Below are 12,101 nucleotides of genomic sequence, written 5' to 3' on the forward strand. Positions count from 1 at the left end.
ACATATAAATCAATTATGTGAGAACATAGACACGTCAATTCGTACGCTTACTGAACCAATATGATAGCATAATGTTTTTGGCACAGTGCATTCGTTTTGGACAAGCCGTTATGTAGCCGTTCTTAACAACAAAGCAACAGTGGTGCGCTGGCACGACTGCGGTGTACGTTGTGCGAAAAACATCAAAATCAATTGCGTGGGCGTATCTATCGATTGAGAATAGAAGCGTAATCAAGCCTGAACTGATATCGCCTTCGGAAGGAGTGAGAAACAGATAATAATCTTGCCAGTATTCGCCAATAAACTCTACCTGCTCTTCAGTCCACTGAGTTCTTTTTTTTCCTTGTGGTTGTAAAGTTAACAAAACCATAGCACCGTTGCCATTATCGCAGTGGCAATCGTTACAGGCAGCAGTTGTTCGTGTTTATCAATGGCGCAATTATGTAAAAATTCCAAATCCGGACGGAGGCGGTCTGTCGGTGACGTCAAAAAATGGGCGGTCCGCAGCGGTCGCGAGGACGAGAGGAAGTGAACAGCCAATGAACGAAATGAAGCCTCCCGTCATCATTTTGACGTGGACTTGGGGACCGTATAGCAAAATGAAAAGTGTTTGTAACGTGTTGAAAAATGTTTAACTACTTTTGATCATCATCAAATTGTGTTGGCACAAGTTTTTAAACGTTTGTTAAGGAATACGGCGCAATATAAACGTATTTTTTTTGTTATTGTTATGAAATAAAGCTAAATTTAGCGGGACGGTACGTGGTGGCGCTAAATACAACCCCGTTTCAAGCAGTTACTGTTTTCATATCTCCTCCACTATACAAACCTAAACAGCGCAACTTTCGAAGTTGTTGGCTCAGTCGAGCGCAATCGTGGCGGAGGTCAACTGTACCAGTAGTCAACAGCAGCAGCGGCTCATCGGCGTTATCCGAGGCTCAGCGCGTGCTGGTGCTCGCCTTTATGGACGAACATCCCCAGCTCGTGGCGAATGCCAACGAGCTGCGGCACGGCGTCACCATCACCGACCGGTGGCGGCTGTGGCAAGAGCTCAGCGACGCGCTGAACCATGAAGTGCTTGCGCAGGAATGGCAGGCTTGGTGGCGCAGGCCGGTGCGCGAGGCCCGCCGTGACACCGCCGCCATCAGAGACGCACAAACGTAAGTGACCGTCGAATGGCACGGGCAATATGTTCTGTGACATTAGTGTATATTTTCAGTGGCACTGTATGGGGTTGGCTGCCTGGCTTCCGCGGCCAGGTTCTACAGTTGACTGGGATGACACGCTTCAGTGGCGTTTTTGGTCTCACCTATCAACAGGTAAGCACTCTGCCGCCGCAGTATCACGGGTTCCTGAGCGGTACCATGACAGAGTTTGATATCTGAAGGGGTGCCTTTAGCGGAACCTTGTTAAACGGGAATAAAGCGCACGAGAAAGTAATCAAAAGTGGGTAGGTTTAACTAAAATCTCAGTTTGCAGCCCTTGCAGTACAAGGGGTATTAATTTATCATAAAACACGCAATGACTGCGGGCAAGTGCATGCACTAAAATGGTAATACATGACATCAATGACCACTGAATAGCTGCAGAACATTTCCGCAGATGTTTAGTACTTAAGGTTGCAAAATAGCTAGAGTAACGAATATCCACTTTCTGAAAGATCATGCTTACTACACTTACCAGCAGGCGAATGTTCCCACTGCTGCAGTGGAAATGGATGTGGAGGCCACTGAAGCGGCTGTAGATGGCAGTGACACAGTAACACGCAAGCATCTGAGAACTTAGTGCTTTATTGAGTGCAGGACTGGAACCTTGAGCAGGGCGACAAGGTGCTCAAGGTGAGTAGACCCTTTGTTTACTTTTTACATAAGGGGCATAAGCATTCCCCATGTTCTATTATGATGACTGAAACCAACTTGGGCTGTAAACAAGAACCATGCATTGTATTGAGGGCATGGTATCGGGTATCTGCAATGATAAACTGCCGGGCAAAAGGTTAGTTAGCCCTGGGGCTCTTCATAGTGAGAGATGCATTTGAGGACATTAATAAAGAGCAGTTTCAACAAATGTTTGTAGGTCCACACGAGGAGGGCATAGCTTGTACACAAAGCTTCCCACTTTCAAAGGATGCCATCAGGCCAGTTGATCTTCAACTGAGGGGAAGTTGTTGTGCCCGTTGCAATTCTCGGCAGCAGCAGCAGCTTCCAGCCACGAGATGGTTAAGGGTTTACCGGCAGCTCACTTAAACATTTACACCATGATGATTCATCGCAGGTGCTGCGGGAGATGAAAAAATCAACCACCCGCATCGCTTCTGCAGAACGGCGTGTGGCAGCGGCACAGGAGAAAGCGGCAGCGGTGCAGGAGGGCACTGGCCATGGCTGAGGGCTTTCTGCGAGAAAGGGATACGTAGTTTAGTTTAATTTTTCGTCATGTGTTGAATGTTTTTTCTTGTCATCATTCATTATAGATTTGTCGGTTTCAATGTGTTTAGGTGCTGCTGTTCATGTTCAATTTTATACGCTTCTGGAGACATATACATAGTTTAGTTTGTTTTTCGCCATGTTTTCAACTTTTTATCATTCATAATTGGTTTAGTGTTTTTGATATGTTTACGTGTTGCTGTTCATGTTCTATTTTATTCGTTTTTTGTTTGCATTTAGTACATATTACGAGATTTAGGTTAGCATTTACTTTGTATAAGGAGTGCACCATTTTTTATGTTCGATATATGCATTTCTCAATGTATGTTCGAGCTGTTCTAGTGGCAGTGTTTTTTACCCACATTTCAAAGGTGTCCAGTAATTCACACGGAGACCACGAGTGTATAGTTGACATTTTCTGTTAATGTTTCTTTGATATTTGTATTGTCCCACTGTGTTTCCTAGCTCACTGCGATTTCTATTCAGCATTACCACATAGTGTAGTAATGTGATATCTTTTTGCATCACACTGTTTTGCAGTTCACTGTAATATTTTCATTTCAGCACAATGAGGCTAAGATGCAACAACTACATTCCGAATCTTGTTTGGGAGCGCTAAGCTAGTAAGTGGTCATCTTGCACAGTTTTACAGAGGAAAATGGTGATCACAGCAACATGCCAGCGATTGATTTCATCTAGTTTTCGTTGTAAACGACTCTTTGCGGGAATAAATTTCGAACGTCGTATGGCTTGGGAGCCGCGAGATGGCTGAGGGAATTATTCATGCTGTATGTTATCAAAACAACTCGCCTGTTGTTTGCCGTCTTGATTTGCATATTTTTTAGCATTGCAGCATGACTGCAGTCGTGAATTCAAATAAATGTTATTTTAACATTCACACAATGTTTAGGACAATGAGCAAAAAAAACAGCACAACTTGACAAGTACAATTGCTCGTCAAGCCTGGCGTGCACAATTGAATGCTTGTAGTCAGTCACTATGACAAGATATGGACTTATGTATCATGTGTTCATACAACATGTTACTAATGGAATCTCGATTTTTATGCGTTCTGGTGAAAAGAATTTTGAGACGTTGCTGCATTGTTCGCACAATTTTGTGATAGCAACATTCAGCACAGAGTGCCGCTCATATATGCTTCCTCCAATCTAGCCTGTTGTGACTGTGATCGCTATTATGGAAAAGGGTGTTTCTGTTGCATATTTCATGTGCCACTTAAAGAAAATGCAGCATTTTGACATTGCCACCTTGCTTCATATTGAAGCACAAGTAAGTACTCTGTGTATTCAAATGTGGCAAACACAGCCCTTTCATGTCTAGATGCACTAGAATCAGTGTAAATAAATTATGTGTGGGATATGAAAACATGAAAACTCACCGTTCCTGTGTACTTCAAAAAAGGTCCAAGACAGCACTGCTGCCGTCTCTGAGCAGCACGTTGCGTGGTGTGAGCATATGGCTCCCCCTTGGCTCTCCATCGTCATCCTCAGCTGGTGGCATGTCTACGACATACTCGTCCAAGGTCCAGTCGCCTGCATGCAACGCAATGTTGTGGAGAGCAAAGCAAGCATAGATGATTTGCGCTGCCCGATCGGCGTTGTAGAGCATCGTTCGAAAGTGCTGCAAGCAGCGGAACTTGCTTTTCAACACGGCGATACACCTTTACACAACATTGTGCATGGATGCGTGCTCCTTGTTGTATCGGCCTTCGGAAGTGTTGCACGGTTGACTGCAAAGGACTGGAGTTAGGAGCCATGGCTTGAGGGGATAGCCTGCGTCTCCTGCAATGTAAGCATAAAAGCTGAGTGCTCTGCCCAGATAGTACACATTAATACTTAGCAAGCAGATATTCGCCAGGCTGCAGATGTGCAGCTAGGCGTGCACGCAGTGGGTTGTGTTCCCACACCCAGGAGTCGTGGCACGAATCTGGGAATCATGGGTCTATGACAATTATGCGCAGCCATGCTTTGCACATCTGCGATGAGGAGCGATATAAAATAGTACTGCATTTATACTCAGAATAAATCCCTTTTTTCTACGCATATGCAGGAAACAATGCGTACTAGTACAGTCATTGGTACAAGGAGCTTCACTTAGAAGGAAACACAGGGTGTAGCACACTGAGGAGGGGGGAGGGTGGGGGCAACGACCCCACCTCTGCTGTACACATAACTCCGACTTCCACTGAATGATCGATAAGTGAAAAGCTACGCGTTGCTCTTGGGAAAGAACACTCGTAAATACCAAAGCCAGCTCGTCCAATTGTGATTGTAAGCACTTTCGTGTTGGTAATACTTCCCTGTCGTGTATATACTTCTGCTACGTCTGCTGCCCATATTACCGATTACCTCTAAAATGCACAATTCAATTGCGTATGCATGCCAGCGCAAAAACGGCAACTGGCTCACGCACAAAACACTTGCCACTTATTATTACCGAGGCCTTGCGAGCCACCATCTAGCTCGCACCCAATTCTCTGCAGGTTCTTTTTCATTCGTTGCATTATTACTTTTTCCAGCTTTGGCTTCACAACTGAACAATTGCTCCGAAGGGCGAGTAATAAACGATCCCAACAGTACTTACGATCATGACGTTAGGACATAATAGCCCCTTCTGGACATGAAGCTCGCCGTGTCGGCCAGTCTGAATCCCTCTGGCTTGCGAATAATGACCAACGTGCCATCGGCACACGCCAGCACCCCTGGGATGCAACCGCGTAGCACAAACTCCACCTTTGCCTCATCCTTAGCAGCTGTTGTCAGTAGGAAGTCCGCCACCCTTTTTCTAGCAGCCACGGTAATGATCGCCTCCGTCACCTCGTGGATGGTGTTGCTCACCGCCGGCTGAGACATGCCGATGTGTTCCTCGCGACCAATGCTCTTCTGGAAGCTACCGGTGGCGAAAAATTGCAGCGCGCACAACACCTTTCTCTCTGTGGAAAGGCCACTGGCATCCGATGATAGGATCAAGTTCGTGGCACAAGCTACGCACTGTTCGTTTGGACAGACGAAAACATTGCCGGAACTCTTCTTCGCTGAACTCTTCAAATGCATCTTTTACCTCGCGTCGTCGCCTCTGCTCGGTTAAAGCTACCGCACAGGCAAGGCGAAGTACCGTGTCAGTGGGAAACGCCATGTTGTCTAAGTGCCCCGGTGCCGAAAAGTCGCGCATTTTTTCCATTTCAATCCAATCCAGGCCACCTTGCAGCCATTTCAATCCATCCGGTTGCTTTCGGACAGTCTCTTCGACCGTTCCATCGCCTTTCTCCGAAAACCGAAAAAAAAGAGTCACGTGACACTCCAGTTCACGTCACTCATAACGTCACAGCATTCGTCACAGCTTGTATGGGCCAATCGCGTGCGACTCAATGGAAGAGACCGCCTTTGTCCGGATTTGGAACTTTTACATAATTGCGCCACAAATGTGCAAAGTTGAGTAGCAGGTGCAGGTCCCGTCCCTTCCGAGTAAACGACAAACAAAACGGAAGTTAAACAGTGAGTGTGTGAGTTGACTACTTCTTTAACAGACATGACACCATCTGTCGGCGTGACGCAGTAATTAGTGTACTCAGTTCACAATTCGGAGGTGGCAGGTTTGATCCCACGCTGGCGAACCTTTCTTTTTATGGGTGCTAGCTACGTTCCTTTTTCTTACAATAGTTTTTATCATTTCTTCAGTGGCAGCTCGTCACGGTGTTCTGACGCTGCTTCGCGCTCCACCATTGCCGGCTGGAGCGCACCATTCACCATCCGCTTCACTATAAGCCACCATACACCATGCGCCCCCAACATTTCCACCGCCATAATCCACCAAAATGGTGGTTGGTGGAATCCACCAATCCTATGGTGGACGTTTTTTCAATAGGGATGCCAGCATTGAATATGGTGCACCTCAGCAGGGATGTGATCCTGCGACCAGATTGTCTCCACTCGAGTGTCATAAACTCTAGGACACCTTGACAGAGCCTAGATATAAACGAAAATAAAGTCTAGTGGCATACGTAGACACTTTTTTGCCGAGTAATAAAACGGGTAGTAACAGAAGGAGATCACGATATAGTGCCAATACTGAGGCGCTGTAATGCGATACATTACTTGAGCCGTGAAAGACTCACAAAGTAGACGCAATCAAACCATACTCTTCTAGGAAGCTGACACAAAGTGCTTGCTTCATAGAAGGATTGTGCTCCAGTTCTCGTACATGTATTGCTTGTGTGAAGAACGATGTCGATTAAACCGCATTACGATGCAAGCATCCAGAGAACATAAGCAGAGACCAGCTAAAACATGGGCATAGCTTAACTCGGTTATGGTATAATCCGGTTACTCGAGCGTACCTTGAGCGCAAGCTTTCGCGTCACGTGTTATTCGAGCACCCGTATCTAAACAACAGGGGCTTCATGCGTAAGCTTCCAACTGAGAGATGCAAACACTTATGTACGACTTGATGGCCTTGTGAATCCCATTAGGTGAATGCATAGTGACGTATTATACGAGACCGCCAATTTCTATAGTTAATAATAAAGATCACGCAACCATGTCCCGAAACTTTGTCATATAGACGCGCCTTAGATAGGCACCTTCTGCTCATTCCTAATTTTGTGCGTGCTGTCTATACGCAGTTCCGTATCTGACTATAAACACTTATTCCGACACTGCTCATTACCACTCTCGTGGTGTCACAAGTGGGGTTGGAATTCACTTCTGACACTTTTGTGAGGGTTATCGATTACTATTGTTTTATTATTCACTAATTCATGCATTCCAAAGGAAGCTGTTGGCGACCAATATTCCAAAGGAAGCTGTTGGCGACCAATAACGTATGAAGAAGTGGAAAGAAGCCACGGGACAGTGGCCCATCTGCATTTTCTGCGTCCGCCAAACTACATCGCTGTTGGACACAATCTTAGCTTGCGGGAGTTGGCCTATTTTGTTTACAAAAAGGGCTGAGGCAAAGAAAGAGAAGTACTTTGTAATATATTTCTTTAGATGGTTCCGTATGTGGAGAAGAAAAGAAATCAGGGCGATATTTTCATTTTCAAAAGCTAATAACAAGGGTTCATACCCGACAACTTTCCCCGCAAGGCCATCTGCTTAGTCATCCTTTCTTGCGTAGCACCATCCCGGACCTCCACGATCGAGAATCGTTCCTTGAGCGTCCATGTTAATTGTGCTCTGGGTCCCCACGCGCCCCTAGTTTCACACTGACGCAGTTACCCATACCATGGCTGCGGTTTGTAAGGTGGAAAACTAGAAACCATGAACATTGGTGGTCGGGATCTTGGTCAGTGCCCGGCTCATGGGCACGCATGTGAATTTCAGGTTGTAAGCTTCGGAACATTGCTGAGAATATGAAGGTAAGTCACGACCGACGTATTCAGAGCATTCAGTTAAGAGCTAACGTATGGTATGTGTTAACTTTAGAGAAAATGGTAGGTCTACAAAAGAAGCTGCACGAAAGTATTAAAGCGAGGAAGTTTTGTGTAACATTGTCATGATTCTATTTCTTCACTCATCCACCAACAACAAAAAAATCGATTACCTCAAAATCAGTCTGCAGTATGATGAAGTCCCTTGAAGGGGCAATAACCATAGACTGCAAGGTGCAATATCTTGCATATGGAGAACTGTTGATCGAAGTACAGACGGAAAAACAAAGTGAAGCTCTACAGAAACACACATAAGCGCGACCGCTGTGCCGCCAATGAACAAAAAAACGGGATGCCTGATCGCATATGTGGACGCACCTTTATCGAGTCGTAGAACGGCTATCTATATGCTGCAAAACAGAATGTCGTAAACGCAGTAATCATAAACGCCTGTAGAGCTGGTATAAAGCAGTTGCTTCGTAACAGTAATGTACTTGTAATCTCGTGCATATAGTTTACTGAATAAAAATAGCTGATTTGTCCATATAGAACACAGAAATAAGTAAATTACCAGCACATGTGTAGCCGTAGGTAATATTCTACACCTCTCTCTATTCAATTTTCTTCGTGCTCAGGCTTCCACTGTAGATGTGTAACAGTGAACCACATGCTCCTGATTGAACATTTTAGGACTCCGGATGATTTCAAGCTAGATAAATAACGGCACAGAGCACTTGATTCCGAACGAGTCGCCTGGTCTTTATGTATATGATTGATATCTGGGGTTTAAAGTCCCAAAACCACCATAAGATTATGAGAGACGCCATAGTGGAGGGCTCCGGAAACTTCGACCAACTGGGGTTCTTTCACGTGCACCCAAATCTGAGAACACGGGCCTACAACATTCCTGCCTCCATCGTAAATGCAGCCGCCGCAGCCGGGATTCGAGCCCGCGACCTGCGGGTCAGCAGCCGAGTACCTTAGCCGCTAGACCACCACGGCAGGGCATGTTCTTTCATGTAGCCCTCAAGCAACTCACCTTGGCACATTTGACTGAGCGATGCAGCCAATCTGTTCACATCTACACCGATGAGTCCGTGACTTCGTCCGCCTCAGTTGCAACCTTCATTAACTCTCAACTCGGTGTTTTCCGGCATTACAAACTGAATTCCAGGTCACCTTCGACAGCTGCTGAACTTATTTCTATATACGAAAAATCAAATTTGTGAACAGCCCTGCACCGTGTAAATGGATGTTTCCGTCCAACACGAAATCACCGCTTCAAGCCAAAATCTCTCTCGAGAAACGGCCAGTTTTAGGCGTTAACTTGAGGAATCGCCCAAGCATTGGATCTAAAACAGAGAGGTGGTCACTTCATTACACTCCAATGGTTTCCCGGACATTGGGGCAACAAACTAACCGATAGCCAAGCAAAACAGACACAGTACAAAGCACCCATGCACGTCAAAATATCGTATTCGCGAACTGACGTCCACACATTGTAGAGATCGCTCATGCGCGAAATGCTCCCGTGTGGCTTAGTGGTAGCAACTAGATTAACGGGACAAGCGTCTGCGGGAAAAAGACCCCAATTTAACTTTTCGTCTTGCGGCTGAAATCAGCTTGAGACATATGCTACTGCGCTGCCCCACATTCGCCTTGGCGGTGCATTCTGTCATCACTACGCCCACCTAATCGACCGTGCTGACCTCCAATTGTAGCGCTGCTAAATGCGCGGTGCTGTAGCTAATCAATTTTGTGGCTGTCCACTACACGTGACGTAATGCTAATTTCTACGATGATAAGCAATGGACAAACGCCACTCAGTGAAAGCTAAACTATGTCAGCAATGTGTAACCTAGACGTGTCAAAAGTTGCTACAAGGGTTGTTTTGACTTTATCTAAAGCACTGGACTAGATACTGAGCTTTAGGGTGCCATGCTAGGTGTCTATTATACATACTCTTTACCTCTTCCGGTCCCCATCCTGCCTTCTCTCTTTTTAACCCTTTCTCTTATTCCCTGTGTGTCAAATAGACGTTTTATTGTGTTTCTCCAGGCCGACACGGGTCGTATTTCACAGTCCTTCGCGAGGAAAGACACAGATACACGGCCAATGCTTTTATCTAGGGGCCGTAATACAGCCTAACAAGGGTGTGTTAAAGTGCTGAGAACGTGAACAGGGAAACAAGGAGAGTGAGGGTTATCTTTGTACATCATACTATGCAGATGGGTGACATAGGAGAGTGACGTAAAGAAAAGTGAATCTGAAAGTTGCCAAGAAAAGCAGCAGGGGAAGTTAAACGCTGTGTACATATGGGTGCTACAGTAATAGCTTCGAGATCTCGGAGGAGCGCCCTCTCACGTGTGACATCAGTTTATGGACTCCGCTGTCAACTGCGCTACAGAAGCCGCTGCTCCTTTGCGCGGATCGCTTGCCTCTGGTGGAAAGTTGCGGTGTCTCATCGACAGGGTGGTGGCGTACGACACAGGCCTCGTTTTTGAATGTGCGCCGCAGACACCGTCACTGATTATGGCATCAACGTCGCGACCCTGGACGTGCAAACACGTGGACTTCTGAACCTTCCACACAACGTCCCCGTGACGATCGAGTGCGGCGCAATGGTGAAGTACTGCTCTGTGCCTCAGTGTGCTTCATCCGCCGGTGAAAAGGACGTAAACTCTCAAAAGAATTCTAGAGAAAAGAGCACAAATTTTTTTTTGCAGTGCAATAATAGTGACAGTGAACACGAGGATATGTGTGAGAATCAATAATTTCTGAAGCTCTGGCATTCGCATACAACACACGAGCTAATTACTCCAGAGCATCACTATAAACGGCTGCTTAGACAGTCAATCTACCATGGCATTTGCTAGAAATGCAAAGCAGCGTCGAATTGCTAAGTTTGGGATAATTGTGCTTAGATGGCGCTTATGGGCGTTAGCAGGGCACAAGCCTGCGTAGTGTTGCAGTGGGGGAAGCCTGGTAGGGTATGTGCTGGTGTAACTCGGGAAGGGGGCAAGTTCTGTCTTAATGAATGCCCTAGTCGATGCAAACGACACCAGTTCTCCAGTTATGTTTGTTCAATGAGAGTGACATGATGAACTAGTTCATGATATTACCACACAGGGCTGTCACTCTGGTATCAGAGTATAACATATAGCTGTTGCTGATGGTATATACCGCGCACAGAGCCACAAATATTATGTGACAAGCTTTAGTGAATGTGCACCAAACAGTGAAGCAAGTCTCGCTTATGAATTTATGGTATGAAATGCGCTAGGCATGCACTTGTGTTCATCAGTAAACTACGTATATATGTACGTGCACCAACCAAATGAAGCTGTAGTCTCAAATTTGCTGCGCTGCTCAGCTGAACCCACGAGGCGCGCTTACCCGAGTGGATTCGGAGGCCGCGTCGTCGGCTATCCTGTTTAGGGGCCTTCGCGGTAGGTTTTGGGACACCATCTCACCTGGTGTAAGTTGCCTATGCCAGCAGCCTGCGTGCAATGAATGACTGAAGTACTGGCGAGGGGCTGAGACATGGTTGCAAGCTTGCCAAAAAGTGGAGTGCAGGGCGGGTATAGCAAAAGTCACGGTCAACGAAGTGGTTGCTGCACACTGTTGGTAAAGATGTGTGGCGCTTTCTCTCTCTTCGGGTCCTTAGAATATAGTTGTTAAAGCTAACGCTCTTTTCACGGGTGGGGCATCATATAGAGGCACAGAGCAGTACTTCATGGATGCGCAGCACTCGACGCGGAGACAAGCGGCCACAGTAAAAAAACAAACAAACAAAGCACTGTGGTTTTAAAACTATCGTTGAAAGCGGACACTCATGGTTGTTGGAACAGTGTCGGTAGCCGCTATACTTATGATAACCAATAGAACGGCGGCTTCGGAGATTTTTACCACGACTGTAATTACTATACGGCACTGTGCCTCGAAAGATTTGGAATCCTCATGCTGACGTCATACGAGCGTGGTTCGCAGCGCCACCATCGCTCACACACCAGACCAATGGCAAACTCACGAGGGATGATGTGAGGGTGATGAAAAGATAGACGGGGAGATGTTGTGTAGAACATCACCGCCATGCGTCGCACAGTGTAGCGAAAAAGCAAAGGGAGTGGGACTGAGGAAGAAGAATAGAATGTTGGAGCGGAGCAGCATAGCCCTACAGTACAGGAATAGGGTGTGAGTAGGAAAAGGACAGTTGTAAAAAGAAGAGAAGGGGCAAATTGTAGCAAAGCTGTGTCTAGTATATGGGTAGGTAATACAAAAAAACAAAA

General features: G+C 46.2%; 2 long non-coding RNA genes across 3 annotated transcripts; one reads left to right on the forward strand and one right to left on the reverse strand.

Annotated features, from left to right (window-relative positions):
* Positions 1 to 1,227: 1,227 nt before the first annotated feature.
* Positions 1,228 to 2,405, forward strand: LOC142765395 (uncharacterized). The gene is made up of 3 exons (XR_012884225.1): positions 1,228 to 1,319; positions 1,684 to 1,838; positions 2,275 to 2,405. It is a non-coding gene; the product is annotated as an uncharacterized LOC142765395 (long non-coding RNA).
* Positions 1,771 to 5,971, reverse strand: LOC142765394 (uncharacterized). Of its 2 annotated transcripts, XR_012884224.1 has the most exons (4): positions 5,028 to 5,971; positions 4,085 to 4,419; positions 3,823 to 3,976; positions 1,771 to 2,392 (listed from the first exon to the last, which is right to left on the reverse strand). It is a non-coding gene; the product is annotated as an uncharacterized LOC142765394 (long non-coding RNA). The 2 variants fall into 2 exon arrangements; XR_012884223.1 differs by lacking the exon at positions 5,028 to 5,971 and having other exon boundaries at positions 4,085 to 4,619.
* Between the last annotated feature and the right edge of the window lie 6,130 nt (positions 5,972 to 12,101).

Source organism: Rhipicephalus microplus, chromosome 6 (assembly GCF_043290135.1).
Source record: "Rhipicephalus microplus isolate Deutch F79 chromosome 6, USDA_Rmic, whole genome shotgun sequence".
Lineage (NCBI taxonomy): Eukaryota > Metazoa > Arthropoda > Arachnida > Ixodida > Ixodidae > Rhipicephalus > Rhipicephalus microplus.